This window comes from Mus pahari, chromosome 16, assembly GCF_900095145.1.
Source record: "Mus pahari chromosome 16, PAHARI_EIJ_v1.1, whole genome shotgun sequence".
Lineage (NCBI taxonomy): Eukaryota > Metazoa > Chordata > Mammalia > Rodentia > Muridae > Mus > Mus pahari.
Window position 1 is genome coordinate 13732924 of NC_034605.1, and position 7015 is coordinate 13739938.

A 7015-nucleotide genomic window follows, 5' to 3' on the forward strand; every position below is an offset into this window, starting at 1 on the left:
ACCTTGTCGTTTGAAGCCCCCGTGATGTTAATAGCTGTGACATTAATAGCTGACCCATAAGTTCAAAATGCACTGCTGCTTTGCTGACCAAATCATAACAACCCACTATAAGGGCAGCAGAGTGAGTCACTAGGCCAAAGGTAGTCACACTTTGCAAACCAACCAATGCCTGAAAGGGTTACTTGCTACACCAATGAGAATAAGCCAGCTAGCCCCGTTGCCTAAATCTGCCCCTTACAAGGTATAAAAAGTGTTCTTTCTTTGTTCGGGGTGTCTCCTCTTGCTTCCGTGCTGAGAGAAGGGTCCCCAACGAGTTGGATCAATAAAAATTCTCATGCAGTTTGCATAGATGGCAGTCTCTGTGGTCTTTGTGAGTGAGGGTCTCTTGAGGGACTCCAACAAATTAAACCAGAGCTCAGGCTGTTCTTAAAGTGGACAATACACATAGCCTACTTTAGGTTTTTATTGCTACAGTGAAACACCATAACCAAAGCAACCCGGGGAGGAAAGGGTTTATTTGGCTTATGCTTGTGAACCACTGTTCATTACTGAAGGAAATCAGGACAGGAACTTGGAGGCAGGAGCTGATGCACAAGTCACGAAGGGGTGCTGCTTACTGGCTTGCTCAGCCTGCTTTCTTATGCTTCCTAGGACCACCAGCCCAGCAGTGGTTCAACTCACAATGGGCTGGGGCCTCCCCATCAATCGCTAATTTTAAAAATACCCTACAGATCTTATTATGGAGGCATTTTCTCAACTGAAGTTCCTTCTTCTCCAATGATTGAAGCTTTGTCAAGTTGATAGAATGCTCAACAGCACACCATACAAAATATTTTTAATTTTCCTACAAATATGTTCCGTTTTTAGCAAATAGTGAGTAAGGGACTACAGAATGCTATGTGTATATATGAGTATAAAATAAAAGCAAGGAAGTGAAGAACCAACAGCATGACTATCAGGCAACCTGGAGTCCCAAGTTAAATTTAAGATCTACAACCCACCAATGTTTTAGTACATACATCCATTCAATATATATTCATTGTTAGTCGAGTCATGAAGAGATAGCCACTGCCAACATTAATATTTTTATGATTTATTTATTATACTTAAGTACATTGTAGCTGTCTTCAGACACTAAAGAAGAGGGAGTCAGATCTTGTTATGGATGGTTGTGAGCCACCATGTGGTTGCTGGGATTTGAACTCCAGATCTTCAGAAGAGTAGTCGGGTGCTCTTACCCACTGAGCCATCTCACCAGCCCCCAACATTAATGTTTGAATGTGGTTATGTTTAGTAGTTAAAGAGTGTTCACTGCTCTTCCAGAGTATCTCAGTTAAGTCCCCAACACCCATTCACATGAGTGAGGAGGGCAGTCCTGAGACGTCTGCAGGCTGAGCTGGGCATCTCCCAGGAGCAGATACCCACTCACTCCAGCACAGGGCTCAATGTACCTCTCCATGTGCTCAGGGATCTGTGTAATAGGAATAGTGTCACATGACAGTGCTGTCAAGTTTCATCCACCAAAATGCTGACTCAGGAAGTAGCTACAGGGCTAACATGACTTCTGTCTTGCATAGGAAACAGCTTTCCTGTCGAAGTGCCCAATCCTGGTCCACAGGATTTGCTGTGAAACAAGTCACTGTACTGGAACTTGAGTGGTGGTTGCTGTTTTTTCTTTCTTTTTTTTTTTTTCAAAAACGCAAATATTTTAATGTTTATTTTTATTCTATACATCAAGCTCTTGAAGAAAACGACTTATGGTGTTTTAGAAACAAAACCACTGGATTAGACATAGTCCTTCATGATTATACCTCATCAATACCTCAGAACACACAAGGACACTGTGAGTTAATGACTACAACTAAAAAAAGGAGTGGGGGGGAATTCAGCATAATTCACAAAAATTCAAGAGGAAATTTTAGGACCTTGATCAGAAGAAGCTTCCATTAAGTGCTGGTGCTATGTGCTACTTCATTTCACTAAGTACTGGTGCTATGTGCTACTTCATTTCACTAAGTACTGGTGCTATGTGCTACTTCACTGTAGACTAAGGTTCAGGCCAGGCTAAGGGAAAGAATGCTTACCCTCTAAAGACATGATCCAAGAAATGGGGACTAAGCACTCGGGGAGAATTGGTTAGCCATCAAGTAGTCCCTCCTAAGGGCAGCTATGGAGGCAGCTAGCCACTACTTTTAGAGAGCCTGAACCTGTCTTAAAATTACGAAGCCTGTGGAGCAGTACTTATAAACACAAACATAATGAGGTTTTGCCATTCTATAAATAATCTTCAAGGCATCAGAAAGATTCCATCTGGGGTTCTTTTTTGGCCTGAAAAGCTTCGGGTAAACTGCAGACATAGGATGGCCTACTGATGGACCTTCTCAAAGTACTCTTTGGAAGCTGTTGGACTTGGCTTTATCATAGGGGACTCTGGTGTCCAGTTGGCTGGGCAGACTTCTCCATGGGTCTCCACAAACTGGAACGCCTTTACCAAACAGAGTGTTTCTTCCACACTGCGGCCCACCGGAAGGTCATTGACACTCAGGTGCTTGACACCGTTAGGGTCAATAATGAAGAGACCTCTGAGTGCAATGCCAGCGCTTTCCAACAGCACTCCGTAGCCTCGGGATATCTGCTTAGTTATATCCGACAACAGTGTGATGTTCATGTGGCCCAAACCACCATTCTTTCTTGGTGTGTTGATCCAGGCAAGATGACTGAAGTGGGAATCCACTGAAACTGCAACTCTTCACAGTTTACATTATGAAATTCGTTGGCTTTGTCACTGAAAGCAACAATTTCTGTAGGACACACAAATGTGAACTCCAAAGGGTAGAAGAAAAGCACCAAGTATTTTCCCTTAAAGTCAGAGACTCAGCTCTTTGAACTCTCCATTGACAACAGCAGGACCTTTAAAATAGGGCGCATGCTGGGTGACAGCAGGGCTATGGAAAGAGGAACTGGTGCTAAAGGCTGACTTTCCTTGGGCAGACAGACCACAGTATGTCTGTCAAACGGGTTCTTCTAGAAGCAACAGGCCTAAGAACCGTTGAGCCAGAAATACTCCAGGAAATAGCACTTGCATGACGAGCAACCGAGGACCAGAGAAACCTTCCCGCAGCTGCCACCATCTTCAGAGCACGCAAGAGGCACGATAGGCAGAGATACCGAGAAGTTGTTGGAGCACGCTGGGTGTGGCTTCTGCTCCCGGCTTCCCTATGAGGGCGGGGCCTCGATCCGCGAGGCGGGGCTTACGGGGAGCGGTTGCTGTTTTTTCAAAGGTGTGTGTGTGTGTGTGTGTGTGTGTGTAAGCCTGGCTGTCCTGGAACTTGCTTTGTAGACCAGGGGAACCTCAACCTCACAATTATCTGCCTACCTCTGCCTCAGAAGTGCGTGGTTAAAGGCATGTGCTACCATCATCAGCCCGCCAGTGTTTTCATTTCCATTGTGAAATCTTTCACATACTTGTATGCCCTACTGTACATAACTGGGTTTGCATCCTGTATATGCATGGTCTTCATTGTAAATGAAAAAGGAAACCATAGTGGCCAGGAAATGAAACCCCACAGGGTCAGTGCCCTCTTCACTGTGATCTACTTAACATCTAAGTGCTTGTGCGGTACCCTTGAAGGGAATGAGGAAAAAATGAGCTGCTTTCTATCTAAATGTCCAGTTTCCTCTATTACTGAATTAATACGGTTCCAGCTTCAATAGATTTCCATAAAGGAAATAATCTTGATGACCCAAAAAATTCCACAAGTGCCAGCCAGATGCAGTATGGAAAGATCATGAGATTGGCTACGTTGGTGAGGAAAGACCTTATGCTAAACCCAGATACCAGGGAAGTGAAACACTACTACTATATGAGCAGGAGCTGGACAGGGAGGCCCTTGGAGAAGAGATCACCAAGTAGTTCAGAAGCATAGTAGAGGACTTCCTGTTCCTTTAGTGGCCTTATTTAAAGGATGTGTGTGTCTCCATTTGTGGAGTCTGAAAAGATATTGACTCTGAGGGGTATATAAAAGTAATGTTCAAAGCAGGGATTGGGGCTGAGAATTGACTCAGTAGCTAAGATGCTCTTGCATGAGTGCAGGGTTCCATTCCAGAACTCATATGGTGGCTCACAACTATAATTCTAGTTCCCTCTGTGGTACCTGGCACACATTATGTGGTATATATACAGATCCAGGCAAATAACTCATACACATAAAATTTTAAAATCTCTAACCCATGGTTAAAATTGTCATCTTTAACAGAAACTTGAATACTAATTTCCTTTAATTGCTTGCACTAAAATTCAAGCTTTTTAATTTATTTAATTGCTTCTCTCCCTCCAGCTCTTAAAATTTTTCAATATCTATGGAACCTCCCCAGGTGACACCACTCTCTTATGAGTAATATAGGCTCACCTGTCCAGGGCTCTCTCTGCAGGTGGCATATGGTGAGGATTCCATATGGATAACAAAGACCTTCCTTGGTTTTCACTGGGTTTACAGATTCCACAGGGGCTCTTTGTGGAGCTGTTGAGCATAATCAAGTACTTCCCGCTGTATTACCTAAGCCAGTGCTGACCCCCAGCACCAAGCATTGAGTCTATCTTCTACGCTTAAAACAGTGGCAAAAATCAAACAGTTTAATGTTCGTTGGTATGGATCAAGAGATAAATTTGCTTGGTCAAATGTTATTGTGAATATACTCATCAATAATGACCAAAAGTCATAATCTTTACTATGAGTATTATGCTAAAAGATTCAGTCATCAAAAAACTTGGAAAAGGTCAATTTAATCTCACTGACTTTTCATTATTTGCCTAGTGAAGGAAAAACAAAATCAACTTTGTATTTCATTAATTCTTAGACTCCTTGCTACCAGTAATTTTATGAGTTATGTGTCTTTTCTTTTTTTTTTTTTGCCAATGCAGGGCCTCACTATATAGCTCTGACTGTCCTGGAACTCACTGTAGCCAGGCTAGCATCCCACTCAAAGATCATCTACTTCTGCCTCCCAGGTGTTGGGATTAAAAGCATGTGCCAAGCTTTTATACCAAGCTTAGACAATTTTCTTGACAATTAAAAAAAAAAAAAAAAAAAACATTGAAACTCCAGGATGTCTTTTATGCCATCACCCCTGTTCTGCTATAACATTTAGATTCAGTAATTTCACTGGAATTCCCAGGAAAAATCCAAGACTTTTTTCTGTCATCTCTGACATTCTAAGGCTGATTGCAAATGTTTGTTTTCCCCTAAATAGCTTCCGTGCAGTGTTGAGGTCACTTACCTCACATTCTCCATCCTTATGTGTAATAGACAAGATGTCTGCAATTGCTAAGACCATGTTAGTAATGTTCCCACTTGCCTTAGTCAGGGTCCTCTAAAGTAACAGAGTTTAAAGAATGACTCTTTACACACACAGACACACACAGGGGATTCATTAGAATGATTTACACGCTGTAGTCCAGCTAATCCAATAATGGCTGCCTATGTACAGAAGGTAGAAGACCTCAGTAGTTGTTCAGTCTATGAGGCTGGATTCCTCACTTGGTCTTTGGTATATGCTAGAATACTAAAGAAGCTGGTTCTAATGCTAAGGAAGGAATGGACTTGCTGGTGCAGAGAGCCAAGTAGGCCAAGAGCAAAAGACTCCTCCTTCGATGTCCCTCTACAGGCTTCTAGAACCTCTAATTGCAACCCTAATTAGAGGTTATGTCTTCCCTTATCAAAAGATCGGGATTAAAGGTGTGCCTTCTGACCTCAAAACCTATCATCTTCCAACTTCAAATTGTGCAAAAATCCCTCACAGCTATGTGCTCTCCATTTTGAGTTTTAGTTAACTTCCCATGTAGTCAACAAACAATAGACACCACACCCACCCCACTGTGAACAATGGTTTGATTTTTGGTGACATGGTTTTTCTGTGTAGCCCTGGCTGTCCTAGAACTCACTCTGTAGACCAGGCTGGCCTCAAACTCAGAAATCTGCCTGCCTCTGCCTCCCAAGGGCTGAGATTAAAGGTGTGCACCACTACTGCTCAGCTGAACAATGGTTTTTTACCTTGACCCTAACTTCAGATCACTGTATTAGTGATATTATCACAGACAGATCTAGCGAAAAATCTAAATCTAGTGAACAAAATAATAACCTAGTTAAAAATAATTACATTTTCTGGTAATAAACATTTTTCTTTTTATGTATTGAACCCCAGGAATAGAATAAACATATTATCATTCTTACAAACAAGATGACTGGTATCTTTAGAAAAAAACTAAAAATGAAGATGTTTTTACAATATAGTTAGTTATTTTTCTCAAGTGAGGAAGGATCACCCGAGTACCAAGCAGGATAAGCAGCCAGGCGTTATGAGGTTTCTCATGGCCACCTGTGTGTTGACTGTCTCTCCCCATGTGTGTTACATGTTAGGTAAGCACTGCACCAAACATCCAAGGGAAGAGCTACAAGGGAAGGACTTACCTGGCTTTCCGCGCCTGCCCCTCCTTGGCTGTTGTTCGATTTGACCATCGTGATGGGTGCTCAGTCGCGTTTCTCACTGACTTTCCCTAATGATTAGGTAAACCTGTAGATGCTTTCCTGTGGCTATCTGAACTATCTGACTATCTTGTTTGAAAAAACAGACATGAGTTAGTCACTGTTGAATTTACAAACCATTATTCACACTCCTGTGACATGCCACTTGCAAACCTGCTCTCCCATTCTATAGGCAGTCTCCTACAGAATTCTAATGTAGTCCTGTTTATGTACTTTCTCCCTTTCTGCCTATAGCTCTGATGTTACAGCCAAGAAATTGTTCAAATCCAACGTTATGATGGTTTTATCGTTTTCTTTAAAACTTTGTAGTTTTAGGGGTCTTAGGCTTTTAAAAGTTTATGTATCTAGTGGGGTGTAAGGTAGTCTGACTTTTGACCATACATATGTTAACACTTCCCAAAATGGCTGCTGGAGAAGAGTCCTTTCCCCACTGTTAGTTCCAGTCCATTTCTTAGTATAATTATTTCTGAGTG

At 42.2% G+C, this 7015-nt stretch overlaps 1 pseudogene; it reads right to left on the reverse strand.

Annotated features, from left to right (window-relative positions):
* Window positions 1-2194: 2194 nt before the first annotated feature.
* On the reverse strand, window positions 2195-3154 carry LOC110334052 (annotated as a pseudogene).
* Window positions 3155-7015: the final 3861 nt, after the last annotated feature.